Source organism: Cervus canadensis, chromosome 7, assembly GCF_019320065.1.
Source record: "Cervus canadensis isolate Bull #8, Minnesota chromosome 7, ASM1932006v1, whole genome shotgun sequence".
Classification (NCBI taxonomy): domain Eukaryota; kingdom Metazoa; phylum Chordata; class Mammalia; order Artiodactyla; family Cervidae; genus Cervus; species Cervus canadensis.
In genome coordinates, this window is record NC_057392.1 from 81,296,519 (window position 1) to 81,321,650 (window position 25,132).

General features: G+C 40.5%; 1 pseudogene; it reads right to left on the minus strand.

The window, feature by feature from the left end:
* Window positions 1-1,343: 1,343 nt before the first annotated feature.
* LOC122444770 lies at window positions 1,344-13,368 on the minus strand (annotated as a pseudogene).
* Between the last annotated feature and the right edge of the window lie 11,764 nt (window positions 13,369-25,132).

Below are 25,132 nucleotides of genomic sequence, written 5' to 3' on the forward strand. Positions count from 1 at the left end.
AAGTATTATTTTTAATATCAAAGACCTAGAACACTCTAAATGTCCATTAATAGGGGCTTATTTCATTAAAGCATAGTTCATCTTTTCAACGGACTCTTCAGTGTAGCTTGAGTTAGATTTATATGTGTGATAGGAACAATCTTCATTATATCAAAATTCATGTGAGGAAATTCCCTAGCAGTCCAGTGGTTAAGACTTCACCTTCCAATGCAGGGACTGTGGGTTTGACCCCTGGTGAGGCAGTTAAGATCCCCCAGGCCTCGTGACCAAAAAATCCAAAAGACATAAAACAGAAGCAATGTTGTAACACATTCAACAAAGACTTTAAGAATGGTTCACATTTGAAAAAAATCTTGAAAAAAATAGTTATGTGAAAAATCAAGGCCCAGGGACTTCCCTGGAGGACCAGTGGTTAAGACTCCACACTTCAAATGCAAGGTGCAAGGGTTCCGTCCCAGGTCAGGGAAATAACATCCCGCATGCTGTGAGCCATGGCCAAAAAAAATAATTAAGGTTCAGCGTCCACTGTGTAGTATGCTTCTGTTTGTGCAAGGAAAAGGTATATACATATATATTTATACACACACGTATATATGTACACATAGATGTAGGTATAGCATCAACATAGATCTACATTCATAAGAGCATAGAAAATCAATGACCATTTCCACTAGAGAAGGAGATTGAATCTTTGAAGTACAGAGAAAATCTGCTTTTTATTGAATAGCCTCTTTATTGTTTGAATTATTTAACATTCAAATATATTGCAGCTTTATTTATTTTTGTTTCACTTTGTTTTACTTGTCTTTTAAAAGATCACCTAATGGCAGGTGGAGTGAACTTTCCGGAGAGCTGCTGGGCCCATTCTGATAGCTCTTAAAATTTTTTTTTATTGAAATATAGTTGATTTACACTGATGTGTAATCTCTGGGGTTTCTCAGGTGGCACAGTGGTAAAGAATCCGCCTGCCAATGCAGGAGATACTAGAGACTTGGGTTCCATCTCTAGGTTGGGAAGGTCCCCTGGAGAAGGAAATGGCAACCTACTCCAGTATTCTTGCCTGGAAAATTCCATGGACGGAGGAGCCTGGTGGGCCAGAGGTCCATGGTGTCACAAAGAGGTGGACACGACTGAGCACACATGCGCGTGCATTCCGTCCATTCATTCATCCATCCATCCCTTTATCATTTCACTTGTGCTATGCATGTAGTCACTATTATGTGACTCACTTTATTTCACTGGCTAGAGCCTTTCTAGCCTCTGGCCTGGTAGAGTGGAAACACCATGGGCTTTGCAGAACTGGTTTAAAATCTAAACCTCCATCACTTTCTTTTTTTTTTCTAATTGCAAAGTAAGTATACTGATGATAACTTTATATAATTTACTCCCTATATTTGATGTTACAAACTTTAGGGTCTTTGAGATATGCAGGATCCTTATATGTAACTGGCATAACCCCCTATATTTGAGCTCTCTTAATCCTTTTTGTGATTTCTTTTTGTTTCTTCCCACAAAGACCTGTTATGTGCCTCCCATAAATGCATCCAGTAAATGGAGAAATAAACTGGGATAAAAGCTGTATATTCTTATAATCTATATGGTTTCCACACCAGATATAATTTTTCAGAGGCTCTTTATAAGGATTTTCCATTGGAGCAGGCAGGTCCTCCTTGCTTGCTATCTGTTTATGTTGTGAACAACTTCACAGCACTGCGTGAGTCCCAGAATTTGTGAGGCAGACAGCAGCTGTCACGAAACGCAACTTTCTCCTCCCTAGCCTACTGCAGGAGCTACCATAGAGGCCACATGGTTTCTTGCTCCTCCCCTCCCCCCCATCATTTTCTAACTGTACAGTTTTGGGTTATTTCATTAGCTTTTCTGAACTCCTAAAAACAGGAGGAAAAACACCTACCTGCTGGGATTGCTGGGACAATTTACTGGGATCATGTACACACAGTTGGGCAATGGGCGAGGCCCTGTAACACAGCGGCCTTGCCCTTAGTATGTCAGCATGTTGCTAGTTTCCTTTTGTGGGGCTGGTTTCTAAACAGTGATTGATGAGGCTTTAAATAATCCCTGGAGGGCCCATCAGGAGCCCTATTCTTCAGTGAGTAGAAGGGCTGAGGTTAGTTTTTTGAGGCTGTATGGCCCCTCATGTGGAAGGAAACAGAATATTCCTAGTTAAGACAATCCTTTTTTAATTCTTAAAAAACAGTGAAAGTTTCTCAACATACGAGACCTGAAAAACAGGCTAGCTAGTACTAGCTTTTTAAAGTCTCCAAACAGTCATTTTTATAGTTTTATATAGTCATTACTCATGATTATTTTCCAGTGTTTTTCATTCCTCCACATTTGTATGATCTTATACCAGAGATAATTATTCTTTCTGCCTAAATGGCTCCTTTTAGACTTCTTTGTTTTAAAGCACAGGTCTGCTGGCAACAAATCCTTTTACTTTTTGTCTTAAATGTCTTTATTTCGCCTTAATATTTGAAATATACTTTTGCTTGGCCATTATTTTCTTTTAGCATTAGAAGATGTTATCCCAGAGTCCTTTGACTTCCATTACTTCCGTTTCTCATTGCTCTCCTGAGGGTAATATGGAAGATAGTCTGACTGATTTTCGGGAGGACTTTCTTTTTTTGTCTTGTTTTCCTAGAAATTTGGTTGTGCTATTCCAAGATGTGTTTTCCTTTATATTTATCTTGCTCAAGGTTTGTAGTACTTCTTGAATCTATAACTTACTTGATCCCTTTAAATCTATAACTTGATCCCTTCAAATTGATTTTGAAAAATTCTCAAATATTGCCCCTATTGCTCCAATTCAGTTTCATTCTAGAACACTTCTGGAATTTAACTACACATATGTTTGACCTTTTCACAATGTCTTACATATCTTTATGCTATTTTCTGTATTTTTCACCTTTTTCTTCTTTTTTTGATTTGGATGCTTCCATCTGGATATTTTCTATTAACCAATCTTCTGAATCGCTAATGCATTTTTCATCTATCTAAACTGTTGTTAAATTCAATTATTGAATTTTAATTTCATCTGTCTAAACTGTTATTAAATTTATTATATTTTGCAGTTTGGGAATTTATATTTGGCTTTTTATTTTTAATACGTAGATTTCAAATCTCTGATGAAATTCTCCATCTTGTCATCTAATTTCTTGAGCATATTGATCACAGTTATTTTGCATTCTGTGACAGATATTATCTGTGACAGATAATAATATGGATCATCTCTGTATCTCTTTCTATTGTGTGTTTTTTCTCTTGCCCCGTCTCTTTGTATGCCTGGTAATTTTTGATTGAATGCCAGACATTGCATATAAAAAGTTGTAAAGACTGTCCATGATGTTAACTCTGGCAGATGGTCAGATTAAAAGCAGAATACCTTAAACTAAAAAGGGAATAAGCTGACTTGAGCCTGGGTTTTTAAGCCTTTACGAGGCTGATCTGTATCTATGTACCCTTATTTCTAGAGTGTAGTTCAATCAGTTCCACTGAAAGCAGGAAGTGTTTACAAAACCCACTCTGCTTTGCTAGGCTCTGAGTGCTAATGTTTATTTATCCAGCACTATGTCATTAGCTCCGTTTAGTTTCTCAGTCCTTTTGTTCTGCCTCTCTTAGTCTGCTCTGCATACTAACTGGCAAACATGTAGAGGCAAAAACTAGATAATTCTCTTTAAATCAGCTCTCTGTACGCTCTTTCCCTCCAGAATCTTAGCAACTCAAGTTCTGGTTGTTTCGCTGGCCCTGAGCCTCAATATTTGTCTCTCCAATGAGTCTACCAAAACTCCTGCTCCCCTTTTCTGCTCTTTAAAAGCCACTCTCTGCTCAGCGTCTCTATCCTCTATTCATTATGCATGTGAGTCAGCAGATACTCAGTAGGGATTGGAGAAAGTCAGGTTTATCTCCGTGAGTTTGCCTTCTTTTAGGGATACTGACTTGACTCTTCAAGCCCTGGCTGCCTCAGTGGCTCTTCAATGTTTTCAGACATTAACATTTTGTTTTTTAATTTAGTTCTACCTATTTTCATGGGAAGTTTTTTTTTTTTTTAAACTACAAGCTAGCCTGCCACGACTAGAAATAGAAACCAAATAGCCATTTTAAATACAGGGTCTGCTATGCATTCCAAAGTTAAAGCTTAAATTCAGAGTGGTTATGACAACAGATGGAATTCTTTTTAAAAATAATATACTATCCTTGGGACTAGAAAAACTGTGATGAACACAGAATAATAGGAATGACCTTTGGGACTTCCCAGGTGGCACTAATGTTGAAGAACCTGCCTGTCAATGCAGGAGATATAAGAGATGCGGGTTAAGATATAAGAGATCCCTGGGTTGGGAAGATCCCCTGGAGAAGGAAATGGCAGCTCACTCCAGTATTCTGGCCTGGAGAATTCCATGGACAGAGAAGCCTGGCAGGCTACAGTCTATGGGGTTGCAAAGAGTTGGACGTGACTGACGCTACTTAGCACAGGCTTCCCTGGTAGCTCAGCTGGTAAAGAATCCACCTGCAATGCAGGACGCCTGGTTTGATTCCTGGGTCAGGAAGATCCCCTGAAGAAGGCATAGGCTACCCACTTCAGTATTCTTGGGCTTCCCTGGTGGCTTAGTCGGTGAAGAATTCGCCTGCAGTGCTGGAGACCTGGGTTTGATCCCTGAGTTGGGAAGATGCCCTGGAGAAGGGGATGGCTACCCACTCCAGTATTCTGGCCTGGAGAATTCCATGGACAGAGGAGCCTGGCAGGCTACAGGTCATCGGGCGGCAAAAAGTTGTACACGACTGAGCAACTTTCACTTTCAATTTTCACTTAGTACAGCACAGCATATAACATAGGTATTACTTTTATCATCCTCATTTTTGTAGATGAGGAAATTGAGGAACGGGACATCTTAGTGAGTCACTAAAAGTTATATCTAGCAAGGAACGGTACTGGGATTTGAATCTATGTGGGGTCTGATATTCTTAGCAGAAGCTTAGAAGTTTAAACAAGGTCTTATTATTGAGAAGGTAATATGATAATCTTTCTCTCTCTTCTTTAACGGGTAATGAGAAATATACAGAGAGATTTTTACACCATAGCATCCTTCAGGAACTCATTGCATTCTTCTTTTCCATTTGTATCCCCTGCATGCCTTGCACAGAGATGGGCACATGCAGAATCACAATAAAACCTTTTGATTTCCACATTGGAGCTGAGATCTGAAGTTATATTTTATCATTTGTCCTGTTGCTTTTCTTATGTTATTAAGAATTCAGCAACACACATGGCACTTGTGAAAATGAAATTTGGGGTTACACAGTATGATTGTGTAGGCCAAAGAGATAGTTTAGAGCAAAATCTACCCTGTGCTTTGCTTGTCAAGCTAAGTGATAGCCACTGCAGCGAGGAGGAAGGAATGCCTTTCTCTTACTCACATTCTGGACAGTTCTAAGAATTTTTCCTTGTCTATCTCACAAGAGGCATTACCAATCTTTTCTGGCCAAAACAGTTGGACAGAAAGACGTCTAAACCCAGCAGCTTGTTATCATATATTTCTGTTTATTTGGGACCCACTGCAGGGAAATTTACAGGGTCTGGTAACACTGATCTCAGAGTAGGGAGAAGGAAAATAGGACAGGAAAACACTGGCCATATTTGTACTTCAGAAAGGGAAGAGTTGAATCAGTTTTCTGTCCCCAGATGCTACCTTTGGTATCAGACCAGAATAGATTTCCAGAGAAGGAACTCCAGGTGAAAGCAGCAGTCAGGACCTTTTCTGATATCCTACAGTTTCATTTCCTCTGTTGTTTTCACGGCATGAAATGCCCCAGTGTTTCTCTCCTAACTCATGGTGTAAATTTACCCAGTGTCAAGGAATTTCAAAGAACTTGGTGGTGGTGGTGGTTTAGTCGCTAAGTCGTGTCCGTCTCTTGCAATCCCATGGACTGAAGTCTGCCAGGCTCCTCTGTCTGTGGGATTCTCCAGGCAAGAATACTGGAGTGGGTTGCCATTTCCTTCTCCAGGGGATCTTCCTGACCCAGGAATCAAACCCAGGTCTCCTGCACTGCAAACAGATGATTTACCAACTGAGCTATGAGGGAAGTCCAAAGAACTTAGTACTGTATATTTATTCTACTGGTAGTAATAGCCTTTTAGATGATGGACACAGAGCACTATTGAGCAGTTTCTCTCCAGCAGCTGAGAACTAATGTTTCCACACCCAGTAAATATTTAGCTCTATAGAAAGATTAATCAAATATATTCTCATAAAGCACTTGAAATTGATCTATTTTGGATTAAATAGAGCTAAATAATTTCCTGCAGCAATTTTAGGACATCTATCTAATAAACAAGTTTCTACAATTGATTTCATTTATTAATACCTTGGGATTATCTCAACCAAAGAATCTGAGGATAGTCAAATAAAAAACTCACTGTATTCTAAGCAAAGTTCCAGCAGACCTTTCAGATTATTAAATAATTAGAATAACTTTTTATTTGTTAAGTTGTTCAGGGACTTTTTTTTTTTTTAAAAAAGACACTGATCTCTTTTGAGGGGCTATGACCAAAACATAGTAGTTTGAAGGTTATGAGGTCTGTTTATAATGATGAATTACAAGGCTGTTTATGTTGATCCCTTTTCTTGCTGGAAAAAAAAATCCAAATTTGAGCCATTGACCCTTAAATAAATATTTCCCTTGGAATAATAAAGAAAAACATACCCTTGTTAAAATAACATATAGAGGGTAGAAAACACCTTTCAGTAGACCCTTTTTGCTTCCAGGTGGAAACCAAATAGGTGAGTATTTTTAGAATACTGAGGCTTTGTGTATGGATACAATAATTGAGTGACTTCAGCTATTTCAACAGGGAAGCTTGGTACTTTTTATGACTGTGTTTAGGGGATTTTGCACCCAAATATTGCTCTGGCTAGCAGTAATTTGGGGAAGGGTGATGTTACTGGTTACTGGTAACATTGACTACATGATAGCTGCTAGTATTGACTACCTGATACGTTCTAGGGACTGTGCTAAGCAATTTTATGTTATTTAACCCTCAAGACAACTCTTTGAGTTAAATAACCATTACTATCCCTGATTTACAAATGAGGACACTGAGCTTTAGTGAGGTTAAATAACTTTCCTAAGATAGTAGAGCTGAGATTTGAACCCAGCACCTCTTTGCTACTCTCTTAAAATACTGTGGCATGAGCAGGATGGTTGAAAGTAGTGGGAGGGGAGCGTAAGTTAATATAAACCTTTTGGAAAGCAGTTTTGGAATACTTATCAAAAGGCTTTTAAAATGTCACATGTTTTGACCAAGTAATTATACTTCTGAGGGTCTAGTTTAGGACATTGTTCAGAGATTTAAATAATGATTATGTACAAGGATGTTCACTGAAACATTATTTATAAGAGTTTATAATATAGATTGAAAACTAATGTTCTCTAGCCCCTACTAATTGTAATAGACACATAATATAAATCACGTCAAAGGCATAGTTGGAACATTATGTATCTTTTAGTAATAATATTAAAAAATGGTTTTTTGGGGAAAAGGTTCAGAATTTGTTGTCAGGTGAAAAAGAGAGATGTAAAACTGTGCAATATATAGTATGATTATAGTGATGTTTAGAAAGGAAGGAAATCCAGCAAAATGTCATCTGTGAATAATGAATGATGAATAATTTTTATTTTCTCCTTTATGCTTTTTGATATTTAAAATATTTTTCTAGAATGAGTACAAAGTACTTTCATAACCAGAAGAAAATGCTATTATTAATTTTGTTTAAAGAACAGTAAATTCGCCAACATTGCAATTTCCACTGTCAGCAAGTCACCTTTTTTCTTTGAATTAAAAAAAATTTTCTTTTGCTCTTAGTCTTATTTTTGGCTGTGCAATTTCTATAATATCACTGGAGAAGAAATCCTTATCCCAAGCAAATAATTACCTTGGGAGAGAGTAAAGCCCTGTGTTTACTCAAACCTTGCCCTAAACACTGTATGTAGGGGCTCTCCTTGTGCCCACTCAGCCATGTCCAACTCTTTGTGACCCCACAGACTGTAAACCATCAGGCTCCTCTGTCCATGGGATTCTCCTGGCAAGAATACTGGAGTGGGTTGCCATTTCCTCCTCCAGGGGATCTTCCCGATCAAACCCATGTCTCCTGTCTCCTGCACTGGCAAGAAGATTCTTTATCCTTGAACCACCTGGGATCCCTAAAGTATTTATTGGGTTGCTCTGGGTCTTAGTAGTGGTATGTGGGATCTAATTCCTGGACCAGGGATCAAACCCTACATTGGAAATGTGGAGTCTTAACCACTGAACCACCAGGGAAGTCCCAAGCTCTCTTTGGACACATTTAAATCCCCTGAGCTTTCCCAGCAGATGGCAGGGAGACACCGAAAGGCAGGGCCCAGGGAGCTGTAATCAGAGCGCATCAGAATTGAAGGACGTGGTCAGAACGTGTCCGCCGATACTGACACTAATCAAACTAATAGGATAGAGCTTCTTCCTACCAAATAAAGGTGCTTCAGAGAAAATTTGTGAATATTCTTTTGTTTATCCAGCATATGTTTGTAGATCACCTTCCATGTTAAAAAATCTGTGTTAGGAGGACTTGGGAACGTTCATATGGATTTAAATCAGCCGTGATGAGCCCACGTGGCTGCCTGAGTTTTTATTAAGATGACAGAGGTCTCCAATCAGGGGAGCAGGGACTCTCTCACCTTAGTTAAGATGCCGGCAAAAAGAGTTTTCAGATCTCATTGAAGTTGGGAGATATCCTAAGACTTCATAACACCTGCATAATGGACACTTAAATCACCTTCCATATACATAGTCCTACATCCTTGCCAGACCCTAGTCATAAGTGGGAAGGTGGACTTGGGAGAGGGGAGGAAGGAATGCAGACATCCATTAAACAGTGTTTAGTGAATAGAAGCCTGAGCAGTGGTAAAACACAACTGAAACAGACCCAGTTCCATCTTCCTTCTCCTGTTAATAGTCTCAGGCTAGAGTCTCATTCCTTTAGCCAATATCATAACGAGTTGGAACACCTCTACAAGTGCTCATCCCTAATTCTCTGGTCTGACCTGGCCACCTCTCCATCTGTATTTCCCACAACTCTCCCTCTTGTTCCAGTCTCTCCAGAGACACTGGGTTTGGCCATGGTACATGCCAGCCGTGTTCCCACATCAGATGTTTCGGCTTTCCTGTTCCCTCTCTGTATTATAGTCCCTTCCCCACCATCTTATGTAAAACACTCTATTTCCTCCCCTGACCCCTGGGACTGTCCAGCCCCCTACTCAGTTTGACTGTGCTTTTGTAACACTTACCACTATTTGACAATATATGTTTAGTTGTTTGTTTATTGTCCTACATTAGAATGTACATTCCATGAGGGCAGAGACTTTGTCCATTTTATTCTCTGTTGTATTTCCAGCACATAGAACAGAGTTTGGTACATAGTAAGTGCTCAAAAAATAGTTATTGAGTAAAAGAATAAACATACTTTTCTGGAGGGTGGTTTGGGAATATGTGTCAAAACATAAAATGATATATACCTTTGAGCTAGCTAATCCAACTTCTTAGATTTGTATTAAGGAGATAATCATACAGTTGAAAAATAATATACACAATGAGGTTAATCAGAGGGTTGTTTAGAGCAACACACAGAAGGAAAATCCAAATATCCATTAGTGGAACCTTGTGATAGAGGCAAACTGATTGACATCATTATATGTAAATCAATATTTATCAAAATGGAAAAATGTTTACAACGTATTAGGGGGTGAGGAAAATTGATTCTGGAAGAGCTTGTATGGAATAATTACATCTAATAAGATTCTATCATACTTTGTATGTATCTGTGTATAGAATAATGTGAGGGCAAGTATTGACCAAAATAATAACAGTAATCTTGGTGGCTGGGAGTGGGATTTGGGGTAATTTTTACTTATCCTATATACTTTGTGTATTTTTTGAAAACAAATGACCTTGTATATTTCTGAAAAAAATTTAAACAAAGTTAATAGAGCTCTTTTATAAAGTTTTTTCTACTTCAGAGTCGATTTTAGTTTGCCCTGTGTCATAGTAGCACCCAGGTGACTGACTCAAGATGCCTGAAGGAGTACTGCAGGTTCATTCAGGTCCCTGCAGGGGTGGTTCGCTGAGCTTCTAGATGTTTTAATGCCTTTTCTGCATTGCCCTGCCACTGCCCTGATAAACACTCTTTCCTGGTTACACAGCCCTGGTAGCAGCTGCCCCCCCATTCCTGCCCCCTCCTGTCTGTCTCGTCCAATGGAGCAAACTAGAGGGGCTCCCCATGACCCACAGTGGACTCCACACTCTCGGCTGGTCGTCTGGAGCCGCCCGCACACACAGCCCCAGCGTCTTTCCCTAACCGTGTTCTCAACCACTCTGTTATTCTGCCATTTCATCTGCCTGGTGTCTTGGGCTGTGTCCCAATGCCCCCCTTTCTTTTTCTCTAGAATTCCCTTCTCTCTGTCTCCCCTTCTCTTTTGGCCCCTCTCACCCTTGTCTTTTCCAATCAAAACCCTAGAGAATGACCTTCCAGAAAAACTACAGTACCTAAAAATCTGTATTAATCCTTTGCTTCTTAGAAAATGAGTTTCTTTTGGTTTATGTAATGGGTATGTATGACTGGTAAGCTCTTTGAAGGCAGGAAGTATGTCTTATGCTTCCTCACGTTATGTATTGAATCTATTTGTTTATTCATTCAGCAGATTTTCGTTAAGCACCTGCTGTGTACATGACCTTGGGCTAGGTTCTTCTTCTTTTTTTCTGTGATAGGTTCTTGAAGAGAACAGTGAACACACAGGAACTTCTAGTCCAGGATGCCTCTATGGAGGGCCTTACTCATCTTCAATCTCTTGAGTGATAAGCTTCCTTATAAACTGCATATCTATCAGTAATGCAGATGTGCCTTCAACAAGGGAATGGTTTGTAAGGAAGAGGGATCAGTAACTTACACTTGATTCTCTCCATTACCAATAAGGACTAACAGAAAAGTTTTTGAAAAGAAATAGTCTCTTCTCTTGGTCCTCCAGACACTACAGATCCTAGACTGTATAGAAGGAAACCTTCATCAGATTTCTTTTTTTTTTAAACATGTGTTTGGTTTTTTGTTATTACTATGTTTTAATAAATATGTATTTATTTATGGCTGCGCTGCCTCTTCGTTGCTGAGCGAGGGTTTTCTCTGGTTGCAGTGAGTGGGGACTATTCTTCATTGCTTCTCATTGTGGTGATTTCTCTTACTGCAGAGCATGTGTTCTAGGACTCATTCAGTAGTTGTGGTGCATAGACTTAGCTGCTCCAAGACATGTGGAATCTTCCCGGATCAGGGATCCACCCTGTGTCCCCTGCATTGGCAGGTGGATTCTTAACCACTGGACCACCAGGGAAAGTTCCCATCAGATTTCTTGATGAACAAAGTCTGTTGAACCAGGCAAGCTTCCTGCTGAAGAGAGGACTGTCATAATACTAGAAGGTAGATCCTGAATGTTCCCAGACCTTTGTGAACTGTCAAATGGATTATTCTAGGATATAATTTCCTCTGTGAACTGGAGCAATTATGTAATATGATGTACTTCCTAAGTTTTTCATGATATTAGAAACCATGAGGTTAACAATGTTGAGTCTACTATTTTTTTTAATTTAAAATATAAAGTTATTAGATTTCCCTGGCAGTCCAGTGGTTAAGACTCTGCCCTTCCATTACAGGGGCAAGGGTTCAATCCTGTTTGGAGAACTAAGATCCCACATGCCTCACAGTGTGGTAAAAAAAAAAATGAAGTTATCGTCAATAAGTTGGAAAAGTAGCATAAATATGAGTAAGAAATCAAAGATCTCAGCAGCTAAATTAATGAAATTCACACATCTCAGTACTTACCCTAAGTGTTTTAGGGGGATTCTTGGTCAATAATTCCCCTCGCTTTGCCAGGCCACAAATTAAGTAGTTAATTCATTTTATTGAGAAGTGAATGAAAGATTAAGAACTCTGAGACAAACATAATTTAAAAGGCATTTTCAATAGAATCCCTTTTGCTGTCTACTCAAGGTAACATTAAATATTGATCAGTAATGTTATTGCTAGAATTTTTTTTCTTTTGTCTCAAAAGTCTCAATGGGTATATTTGCCTAACCCCTTTCTTTAACCAAGATAATCTCAGTAGACATCCAATTACGACATTTCCTTTCTCATTTAGACACTGAAAAGTCAACATTATTTTAATAGAAGTATCACAAAGTAGCATGTATCTGTAATTTTTCAAGACACAGAGCAAATGTAGGAATTTTCAAACATATCTTTTTTCTTTTTATTCTGTTAGGAAAAATGGCCATAAAGATGACCATGCATTATATTTAAAACATTTTTTTTGTTTTTTAATTTTTACAATGTTATGTTGGTTTCTGCCATACAACAGAGTGAATCAGCCATAATTATACATACATCCCCTCTATCTTGAGCCTTTCTCCCTTCCCCCCATCATACCCCTCTAGGGCATCACAGACTGGGCTCCCTGTGCTACACAACAACTTCTCATCAGCTAACCATGTATCATTACACATGAGAGTGTATATTAGGGCTTCCCTGGTGCTCAGATGGCAAAGAATCTGCCCGCAATACAGGAGACCTGGGTTCAATCCCTGGGCTGGGAAGATTCCCTGGAGGAGGGCATGGCAACCTACTCCAGCATTCTTGCCTGGAGAATTCCATGGACAGAGGAGCCTGGCGGGCTACAGTCCACGGGGTGACCAAAGAGTCGGACACGACTGAGCAACTCAGCACAGCACAGCAGAATGTGTATATATTGATGCTACTTTCTCCATTCATCCCATTCACTCACCCCCTTTCCTACTGTGTCCCTGAGTCTCCATTTCTTCCCTGCAAATAGGTTTATCAGTACCATCTTTTCTAGATTCCATATATACACATTAATAAACTGTATTTGTTATTCTCTTTTTGACTTCACTCTGTATAACAGGCTCTAGAAGGATGTAAATATTGGTGTTCTTTAAGAGACAAAGGTCAATAAAATAGACAGTTTTCTGGATCACTTTCCTAACAATGTGGGTTGAAGCAGCCAGGGTGGGTTTGGTGGCTACGTGGGATTAGGGATCAGGCTTCTTCAATCTTCTTGCTACATCATGACATGCAGTTTCTATTTTGTGGGCCAACAGGACCGTTCTGGCTTCAGTCAGCACATCTGCATTTCAGCTGGTGGGAAGGGGATAGTTGGAAGGAGAGAGCACACTTCTTTCTGTGAAGGGTAGGACCCCAAATTTGCATATATCATTCTAATCATTCTACTTACCTCCCACTGGCCAAAACTTAGCCACATGGCTATACCAAGCTACAAGGGTGGCTGAAAAATATCAACTTACTTATGTGGCTTTATGATGAACTAAAAACTCTATTCACGTGTAAGAAGATGAGAATGGAAATAAGGAGACAACTGGCAGTCCCATTCCCATGTATAAACAAGAAGGGAAAAGAAAGGAAAATGAAAATTGGGCAAGTTAAGAAAGGGAGAAAGAGAAGGAAAAGTCTAAGGTTGTTTTGGTAAAGGTAGACTATATTTTATGGTGTTTTCGTATTTGCTGTTGTTCAATTGATTCTGGTTGTCCAAATTTATTTCTCATCACTGCAAAACCTCTCTTTATCTCTTCTCAGTAGCTCTTAATTATGGAATTCCTTTCAAAGAATAAATATTTGTGAGTGCTTTCTGCAAACCTGTAGAAACTGTAGTAGGTGTCAGTCATACAGTGGAGAATAAGAAAGCTGAGTCCCTACTTTCCAAGAATGATTTGAAAGCATGAGGTAGGGGAACAGATACTATTTGAGTAATGGAAAAATGATGAATGATAAAAATGAGGGGCACGGGGAGCTATGGGAGCATAGGGGTGAGCACCCAGGCTTTGCTGGGGAGGGAATGATTTCTCCTCTTAAATGCCTTTTGAGTAAGACACCCACAGAAGCCTATTAGAAGGTGAAAACTATTTTTCTGGATTCTTTTGATCCCAAGAATGTTACATGTGAGCATGCTAAGTCGCTTTAGTCATATCCGACTCTTAGTGACCTTATGGACTGTAGCCTGCCAGGCTCCTCTGTCCATGGGAGTCTCCAGGCAAGAACACTGGAGTAGGTTGCCATGTCCTCCTCCAGGGGATCTTCCTGACCTAGGGATCAAGCCCACGTCTTTTACATCTCCTGCATTGGCAGGTGAGTTCTAATTGAACCTAATGAAACAACCAGGTCGGCAGTATCTACTGCGTCTGAGATACCGGACCAGACACCCTGGGGGCTACAAAGGAGAACAAGAGAGGGTCTCACATCTTAAGTAGCTCATGCTTTACTGAAGGAGACAACAGTGCAGCTCAAGGCATTGTGATCAAAAGCCACAGTAGAGATGTCCACGAGCCCTAAAGGGAAAGGGAGATGAATGCTAACTTGGTGTGGGCTCAGGTTCTGGGAGACCTAGAAACTGGGTCTAGCTAGCTGGCATGCTAGCTGAGCCTTGACTACTGTGGTTTGGTGGAAGGGTGTTCTAGGAGGACACAGCTGGAACAAAAGGCACAAAATGCAGGGTATGTTTAAGGACTGACCTTTAGTCAAAGGTAGCTGTGGGAGTGTTGGGGACAGAGGGCTGTCACGTGACCCTAGACATGGACAGTTAGAATAGATGCAGGGAGGCCTGGATCACAGCACTAAGGACTTACTTCTGTAGGCCAGGGGAATTTGGTCATCAGCTGTACTCTGCTTTTAGGTGCTAACCACAGAGAGGGGAAATCTGAGGCAAGAAAGCTAGAAAGGAGGGTTTTATTTTTTAATTTTATTTTTTATTTTGGGCTGCACTGGGTTTTCATTGCTTCACGGGCTTTCTCTAGTTGTGGCGAGCAGGGACTACTCTTCTGTGGTGCATGGGCTTCTCCTTAAGGTGGCTTCTTTTGTTGCAGAGCACAGGCTCTAGAGCACTGGGCTTCAGTAGTTGTGGCGCATGGACTTAGTTGCCCCTTGGCATGTGGGATCTTCCTAGACCAGGGACCAAACCCACGTCCCCTGCATTGGCAGGAGGATTCTTAACCCCTTGGACCACCAGGGAAGTACGAAAGGTGGGCTTTAAAGTGTAAGGATGAAGGAGAGACACTTTAGTGAGGAAGCTGAGCATCTGTTTGGATGTTTGCAGGAGTGAAGATGGGGAGGAGAAGCACAGAGGAGAAGAAAACTCTGAGATTTTAAACCTGAGCGATTGGGAGGAGATTGCTGACATTTAGTGTTTCAGGGAAGAAGAGACGAGAAGCGTTGGCTAAACACTCCTGGCTGTCTACCCAACAGCCATGTCACTGCTCTTCACAGAGCCCGATTTTGTCATATGTCAACCATTCCAGGCCCTTAGAAGTGTCCTAACTGGTGTAAGCCAGTCAGCTCAGGGCACTGCCCCTGCAGACTGTCAGTGGTTTAGGGGTGGACATGGCACTTAATTGGCCCTACCTTATGGAGTGCATATTCCAGGTTTGGGAACGCACACTTCATGTAACAAGTGCATGGCAGAGTCAGGTAGCTAGACATTGAGATGGAAAAGGGAAGCCCCAGGGAACTGAAAAGACCAAGATGATCTTAAAGAGAAAAGAGCTGAGAAAATCAACCCCATCAAGTTGTTTATAAGCCCCCTCACCCTTGATCTGTACATGGATAGACCTGGCCCTAAATAGGTTGCTGAAGACTATGAGAACTGAACTATGTGACAGGCCACCGTGCTGGTCTCACGCTGGCCCCTGGATGGCACATCCAGTAGCCCTGCAAACTCAGAGAATTCAACTGTCATTAGAACTGCAACCCTCAGAGGACTGGTCAGAACCTGTGGCCTGAACCCAACCAGATCAATTGCCTGCTAAGACAGAAATATAAAAATGCTCTATAGGATTTAAATAAGATCCTGAGCCTCATTACATAACAATCAAAATACCAAATCTACAATCCAAAATTACCATCATACAAAGAAACAGGGAAATGTCAACTCACAGGAGACAAGGTAAGTGATGGAAGCCAACAGATTTTGGAATGATAACTTAAAAAAAATTATGTATTTATTTATGGCTTCACAGGCCTTCTCTCATTTCAGAGAGTTGAGGCTACTCTTTGTTGCAGTGATTGGGCTTCTCATTCTGGTGGCTTCTCTTGTTGTGAAAGATGGGCTCAGTAGTTGTGGTGGACCAGCTCAGTCGCCAGGGGGCATGTGGAATCTTCCTAGACCAGGGACTGAACTCGAGTCCCCTGTGTTGGCAGCAGAATTCTTTTTTTTTAAAAATGTATTTTATTTTTAATTAGAAGACAATTGGTGTTGGAGAAGACTCCTGAGAGTCCCTTGGACTGCAAGGAGATCCAACCAGTCAATCCTAGAGGAAATCAGTCCTGAATATTCATTGGAAGGGCTGATGCTGAGGCTGAAACTCCAATACTCTGGCCACCTGATGCAAAGAGCTGACTCATTGGAAAAGACCCTGATGCTGGGAAAGATTGAAGGCAGGAAGAGAAGGGGACGACAGAGGATGAGATGGTTGGATGGCATCACTGCCTCAATGGATATGAATCTGAGCAAGCTCCAGGAGTTGGTGATGGACAGGGAGGCCTGGCGTGCTGCAATCCATGGGATCTCAAAGAGTCGGACATGACTGAGTGAGTGAACTGAACTGAGAAGATAATTACTTCACAATATTGTGATGGCTTCTGTCATACATCAACATGAATCAACCATAGGTATAATATGTCCCCTCCCTCCTAAATCTCGCTCCCACCTCCCTCCCATCTCACCCCTATAGGTTATCACAGAGCACTGACTTGAGTTCCCTGAATCATATAGCAAATTCCCGCTGGCTACCTATAACCACTGGACTACCATGGAAGTCCTGGAATTATAACTTTTAAGTGGCTGTTATATAAATGCTCTAAGAAGTAAAGGTAATCATTCTTGAAATGAATGGAAAGATAGAAAGTCTCAGCAAAGAAATAGTGGATATAAAAAAACCAGATGGGAATTTCTGAACTAAAAAAATAATACAATAGCCAAAATAAAAAGCTCCCCAGATGGACTGACTAGCAGAATGGATATAACAGAAGAGTCAGTACATTAAAGGAAAAGTCAATAAAAATTATCCATCACAAACAACAGAAAAAAAAAAAAAAAAGATTTGGCAAGGGTAGGGAGAACATAACCCCTCTTTCTCCTGTGGGAGTATATCAAAAGGTCTAACATTCATGTTATCACAGTCCCAGAAAGAGAGTAGAAGAAAGAAACTTAAGAAAAAATATTTGAGAGAATAATGACTGAAAATTTCCCTAATTTTGAAAATGAGCAGCAGAAATACAGGATAAGAATAAAGAGCAAGGCAAACAAAATGTCATAGAAGGCAACCAGGGACTGGAAAGATTCTGGTCATATGAATGCCCACTGCTGCTCCTTACTTACTGTGAGACCTTGGGGAATTTTGCTTATCTTTCTGAGTCTCAGTTTTTTCATTTGTAAAATAGGTAGAGTAAGACCTACCTAAAATAAGGCTATTATGAAGATTGAATCCAGTGTTCTAAATAAAAGATTTAGCACAATCCTTGACTCACAAGAAATGTTGAATAAATAATAGTTTTGTTAAAAAGAAAAACAGTGTGGGCAGCAAAGAAGCCAAGGATGATGAGGACTGAAAAGAGACCGTAGGGTTAGGCACGAGGGAGATGATCATCTGAGATGATTTTGGTAGCACGATCAGAGCAGGAACCAGACTATTGTGAGTTCAGGAGTAAATGAGGGGCGCGGGAGGGGAAGTCAGCACAAACATTTTTTGACAAAGTTTGATGGTAAAAGGAAGGTGAGAGCTAGAAAGATTGCTTGCGAATCCAAAGTTGGTGGACTATTCCTTCCTTTTTCAAGATGGAGAATCTGATCCTGTTTCTTTAAACTGAAGAGAAGGGGCCCAAGAGAGAAAGCGATTAATGACTCAGGAGAAAAATAGGACGCCTGATGGCACATGGCCTTGGAGAAGATAGAAAGTAATTGGATCAAACCCACAGTTGCTTTTGTGGGTGTGTGGTTTGTGTGTGTGTGTGTAAGTTTTTGTTGTTGCAGTGGCTTAAAGCAGAAATAACAAGCTTATTATAAAAGAAGGTACATGGTTATCATGGTTTGTTTATTGTTCTAAAACAGAAGCTCCAGTACTCTGGCCACCTGATGAGAAGAGCTGACTCACTAGAAAAGACCCTGATGCTGGGACAGACTGAGGGCAGGAGGAGAATGGGGCAGCAGAAGATGAGATGATTGGATGGCATCCTCGACTCAACGGACGTAAGTTTGAGCAAACTCTGGGAGATAGTAAAGGACAGGGAAGTCTGGTGTGCTGCAGTCTGTGGGGTTGCAAAGAGTTGGACATGACTGAGTGACTGAACAACTAAAACAGAGATTCTCAGTCCTTTTTCACAGTATGGTCCTTGAAGAAAATAATAATATCTGTAAGATATATGGGAATAAACCATAGGAAGGCTGGAGGCAATTTTCTATAGCTTGGTGAAAAATTTTAGTGTGTTCTTATATTATATAATTATGATAATAAAATTAAAATGTAATGTATTAGGGAAGATATTCAATATTGAATTTATATAAAACTTCCATATTAAATATTCTCAAATTATTTACCTAAAAACTTAGGCTTCCTTCTCTGAACATAACTTTAAGATTATAAGCCTGGACTTCGTTGGTGGTACAGTGGATAAGAATCCGCCTGCCATTACAGGGGAAAGTGAAAGTGAAGTCGCTTAGTCGTGTCTGACTCTTTGCGACCCCGTGGACTATAGCCCCCCAGGCTCCTCCGTCCATGGGATTTTCCAGGCAAGAGTACTGCAGTGGGTTGCCATTTCCTTCTCCAGGGGATCTTCCCAACCCAGGGATTGAACCCAGTCTCCTGCATTGCAGACAGACGCTTTTACCGTCTGAGCCACCATAGGTTCAATCCCTGGTCCGGGAAGATTCCACATGCCTCGGAGCAACTAAACCCAAATGCTGCAACTACTGAAGCCCGTGCGCCTAGAGCTTGTGCTCCTCAGTAAAAGAAGCCACTGCAATGAGAAGCCTTCACACCACAACGAAGAGTAGCCCCTGCTCACTGTACCTAGAGAAAGCCCTCACAGCAATGAAGACCCAGCACAACATAAATAAATAATATTTTAAAAAAAGATTATATGCCTGAAAGAGTTATCAATATCCATTTATGTTGACTTTTTAATGATCATCTTTTATTACTCAACATGAATGAGAAACTTTGTTCATATAATTTGCTAGTTTTAAATATTTAGTTTTTAATCTTTAAAATGTATAATAGTTGCCAAGAGAATCTAACATCTCTTTCATTCTTTCATAGACAAATGTGATACTGAAATTTGCTGTGATGATGCAAATAGACTTTTCAAATCAATGTAGCTTTTTCATTTCATGTGCTTCAAAGAAGTGATGAAGCTCTTTAATGTGAAGAAAAGACTGGTGTTATCTGAGCAGTCACTTTGCAAGTAGTTTGAAGGTCATTAAAAGAATCCATCGGCACAAAAATATGGCTGCATCTCCTGTGTGTCAGGACCAAGATTTCAACCTTCCCTGAGCCCCTTTGGGCTGTGATCTGGGCCCGTGGGCACTTGGTACCCACACGCCTCCAGCAGCTCCATGATCCCAGGGCTACAAGGCAGAGACATGCTCCGCCCTGGCTAGAGGGCACTCCTTGGGTTGGTTTAACAGATTGGCACAAAGCAAGGTGTGTGGGATGTGGTCAGTTGTGCTCATTGCTAATAGTGATCTCGTAGTCAGAATTATTCTGCTTGGGACTCTTTCTTGAGTCTCCAAGGAGCATCCTGATTGTAGGTGACTAGCGACAAGTGGCCGCACCAGACCTTCCCTGACTGCTGGCAGTCAGTATTTTACGGAGCATCTGAGTCCCACTCTCAGCACAACAGTGGACGGCATGAGGCACACATGGAAAACTCCAGTCTAGAAAGACCAAGGAAGGAAGTACTGACGTTAATAAAAGAGTGAAAAGGATGACTTAATAAATTAAAGATACGTACATAGAGGGGGATTCTCAGCTAGCTCAGTGGTAGTGAACCCACCTGGCAATGCAGGAGATGCAAGAGACACAGGTTCAATTCCTAGGTTGGGGAGAGCCCCTGGAGTAGGAAATGGCAACCCACTCCAGTATTCTTGCCTGGAGAATTCCATGGACAGAGTTGCCTGGTGGGCTATAGTTCATGGGGTCGCAAAGAGTCAGACATGAGTGAAAGACTGAGGACACCTGCGTGTATGCAAACATGCACATATATATTAAGATAAATATCTGAAAATTACTGGATTTTATTTACTAACAAAACTAGTGATGAAACATAACGGAGAAAAATATTGCATTCCCAATAGCAACAAAAACGATGAAATACCTAGGAATAACTTAACAAGAACTATGAAAGATTTATATGAGTAAATGACAAGATTTTATGACAAGATATAAAAGAAGACTTCAATAAATAGAACCATACTGTGTTCTTGGATGGGAGAACTGACTATTATAAAAAATGTCAATTTCCTGCCAAATTAATTTATAGTTATAATATAACTCCAATCAAAATCCCTATAGGGTTATTTTTGGAATATGACAAAATCATTCTAAAATGCAGCTAGAGGACAACAGTCAATAGTAACTAATATATTTTGAGAAAATAAAACAAAACAGGTGGATGGCAGAGAGGGATTAGTTTTCCCAGAAAGTGAAAGACATCAGAAGAACAGTAATGCTTTCAATTTGTTTCTATTACTAGTATAGTTTAGTGAAACAGAATAGATAGGCCAGAAACAGACCAAGCTTCAATCACCGGGTAGGGAAGATGCCCTGGAGGAGGGCATGGCAACCCACTCCAGTATTCTTGCCTGGAGAATCCCGTGGACAGAGGGGCCTGGAGGGCTACAGTCCACGGGGTCTCTAAGAGTCCAACTTGACTGAAGCGACTTAGTACAGCAGGGCCTGAGTTCACGAGATGATATGATAATGATAAAGATGGTGTCACAGAAAGGACTCAAGTGGAAGATTCTCCGATGAATTATGCTAGATATTTATTGGTGTGGATGGAAGGGGTTGGAGAAAGGAAGGGAGAGAGACTGTTCCTAAATGTGTGTTTCTCTACACAGAGTCTTTACATCGAGTCCCACGTCCCACTTCTCTCCCAAGTCCTCACTTTCTCCTCCCTAGAGTGAGAGGAGGGAAATAGCTCACGGATGAGGCTGTAAGAAGAAATACAGTGTTAAGTGGCTCAGGCTCCTCCTCTCTTAGATCTGCTGGGCTGCAGACTGCTGTTCTGCCCTTTGCTTTGTGGCCCCTTATTGGAGAAGTTCTTGCTCCTGCCTGATGGGAATTCACTGGGGTCTATCTAGCACAGCCTGCTTCCCAGGTGGCGCTAGGGGTAAAGAACTTGCCTGCCAAAGCAGGAGACATAAAAGATTAGGGTCTGGAAGATCTCCTGGAGAAAGGCATGGCAACCCATTCCAGTATTCTTACCTGGAGAATCCCATGGACAGAGGAGCCTGGTGGGCTACAGTCCATAGGGTCTCAAAGAGTTGGACACAACCGAATTGACTTAGAAGGGCCCGAGTTCACGTGACTCCAATTATTTAGTCCAGGGGTGAGGTATATTGACAGGCTATTTTGGCTGTTTATCTAAAACTACATGTTCTAGTCAGCTTTACCCAGAAATAAAGAAGACAACATCTGGCTGCATTGTGCCTTGTGTCTTTATCTCTTAATAGGTTTTCAACTCATGATGGAGAAAGGATATTATTTGTTGGTCCATCTAAAACTCCAAAACTAGACCAAATGGTTGACTGGCTGGGGGAAAAATTCATATCATAGCACATGCAGATATATGAAGAATAGCTTTTATAAATGTCAAACTGTTAGAAACAAAAACTGGAAAATGTTATAAAATATCTGGATCAGAGAAGACTCTCCATGGTTACAAACAAATGCAAAGATCCCAAAGGCAAAGATACAAAGCTCTGACAAGATTTAAAAATGGTGTGTACATATTAAGAAGAAAAAAAATGAATGAAAAGGCAATTTTCAAGCCAGAAAATTATTTCTAGCAAACATTACACACAGTTACTGCCATAGATTTCTCAATAACATAGACAAAATGACCAAGAACATGAATATCTCAACAGATGAATGGGGAGAGATATTTAATAGGCAATCCACAAAAGGAAAAGTACATATAGCTAATGAATATATGAAAAATATCATATTCACAAATGATCAAAGAGATGCAATTAAAATGAAACGCTATTCTTTGTGTATCCAGTTGAAAAAAATGATAAAACAAAAATACTAGTACTGGTGAGGGTATAATGAAGTGATCACTGTGACTAATAGGAACATAAATCAGTACCATTTTTCTGAAAAGAAATTTGACTACATTTATCATAAGTCTTAAATAAGTCTTATTTTGACTCCAATAAATCTAGGAATCTACTATTAGGAATTTGCAGAAATGTCAAATAAGATTTATGTGCCTAGGCTTTTATGATAAAATATATGGAAAACATATGTATGTCCAACATTAGTGAAAGTAAGTACATTATCATAGAATATTATATGACCATCAAAATTAATCTACAAAGTGCTTTAAAATTACCTAAGAAACTAAAACACATCAACAACAAACTTATAACCCTATTAAAACAAAATCATTTAAGGCAGCTTGTAAGTAGATTTAAAATTCAGCAAGATTGCCTAAGTTAGACGTAGGTGAGGGAGAGAGGCCAAAAGAGTAGGGACAAAATAGAGCTGGAAAGAACCTATTACAAAAATGAAAACATTTGCTCAAGTCTGAACATTGGCTGTGGTTGGGCAACAAGTCTGACTCTACACAGATACAAAAGGGAATTTGTTTTGGGACATCACGGTGTGGAATTTGCTAGGGAGGCAACATGAGATAAATACGAAGATTGTTGTTGTTTAATTGCTAGGTCGTATCCAACTCTTTTGCGACCCTATGGACTGTAGCCCGCCAGGCCCCTCTGTCCATGGGGTTTTCCAGGCAAGAATGCTGGAGTGGTTTGCCGTTCCCTTCTCCAGAGGATCTTCTTGACCCAGGGACTGAACCCATGTCTCCTGCTTGGCAGCTGGATTCTTTACCCCTGAGCCACCTGGGAAGCCCACAGAGATTGTTAGTCATGATTAAAGTCACATATGAGTTCAACAATATGATTTTGTGGAGGATCTCCTTGGCAGGCCTCTGTGATTTTCTCCAGCTAATCTCAGCAGCTTGGAAATAGCAGAAGCCACAGCATCAGAGGCTGAGAAAATGAGTGTTGGGTAGATTCAAGTTTGAAAAATGGACACAATGAAGGTGGGAGAAAACCAGGGTGGTAAAAGCATCTGGGGTGCTGGGTTGGGCAATCATTTATTCACTCAATAAAAAGTTACACTTTTTGACACATGTGCCAGGCACTGTCCTAGTGATTCTTGGATACATCAGTGAACATAACTTGAAGGTCTCTCTATATGAGAGTGGGTGGGGAGGGGACATAGTATAAATAATCATCACAATAGCACTGCTGCGCTCAGTCGTGTCTGACTCCTTGCGACCCCCTGGGCTTTAGCCCACCAAGCTTCTCAGTCCTGGAGTTCTCCAGGCAAGAATATTGGAGTGGGTTGCCAGTCCATTCTCTAGGGGATCTTTCTGATCCAGGGATAGAACCCTGGTCTCCTGCATTGCAAGCAGATTCTTTACCATCTGAGCCACCAGGGAATCCCCAATAATCACAAGACATGTGCATAATTAAGAACAACAGAAGTGATTGGGCAGAGTGTAGGGCATTGGGCGTGTGGACCAGGACTGGGTAAGGGTGTGTGATCAAGGCAGTGAGACTTCGTGGAGGTGAGGGGTGAGTCAGGAAGATGTCTGGACCACCAGGATCTGGAACAGGCAGTGAGGAAAGAGCAGTGAGACAAGGACCTAGGTCTTAGATGGAGAGAGTGAGAAGGTCTGGTTACAGTTCATGTGGGAAAGAGAGAGAGAAATCACGAAGCTGTCCCAAGAGTGGGGAATTCCTGAGCTTGGAATCTTAGCTATTCACAATTCTTAAAATCATTTTCCTTACAGAATTATCAATACGTTAAGATTTCCCAGTTACTTTTTTCTTTCTTTGTTTCTTCTTGTTTGACTTTTATAATGGCTGAAGAATCTTTACTTAAATATAGGCTAGCTTTTCCCCCTCAATTTTGGTTTAACAAGATCAGAGCAAGTCAGAAATCTCCAAGGGAAAATTCTTCAGGAATATGATTTGATAAATACCTGATGCCTCCAAACGTCTTGAGTGGAATTTAGAAGACTGATAGAGAATTTGTGGTCAAATTGTTAGAAAGCATGTTGGAAAATAATCAAATAAAAATAGATAATTATTAACTTTAGATAGATAATTATTAACTTTATTTACACAAAGCTGTACAGGAAAGGGCATATAAATCATAGTTTAACTTCTGACTCAGTTTCAATAATGGCATCAGAATAAGGGAACAAGAGGAACTCAGTAAGGGAGAGGCAGTGGTCAGACCCCACTCAGACCCAGTACCTGGGAGCTGTCTGAACCATGTACAGAGGGGAACATGGGCCAGCTTGGCTCCAAACTGAGAAAGAGTCTGATTCTCCCAACATTACCACCACTGGCCTGCCACCCTTTACAGAGAATTCATTTGCTTGCTAAAGAATTGGTCCAAAATGGCTTGCGAAAAATATCCCAGCAGGTCCTTGACAAACCCCCAAATGGGATGGGAAAGAGTTAAACAGGATTGAATTGTCAATAAATGATATGTAAGAGCATCAGCATAGAAAGCTTTCACGTCTGTCTCAATTATTTAATCTGTGACAGTTCAGATGTTTATCTTATCTGCCCTGGTGTTAATAAACACTGACATCTGAAGTGAAGTGAGCTGTTTCCACATCCTTCAGAAATGGAAATGGAGGTGTTGAGGGAGTGTAGATGAATTCAGCTCCTCTTTAGTTGTTTCCAGCAGGAAGTTGTTCCAAATAAC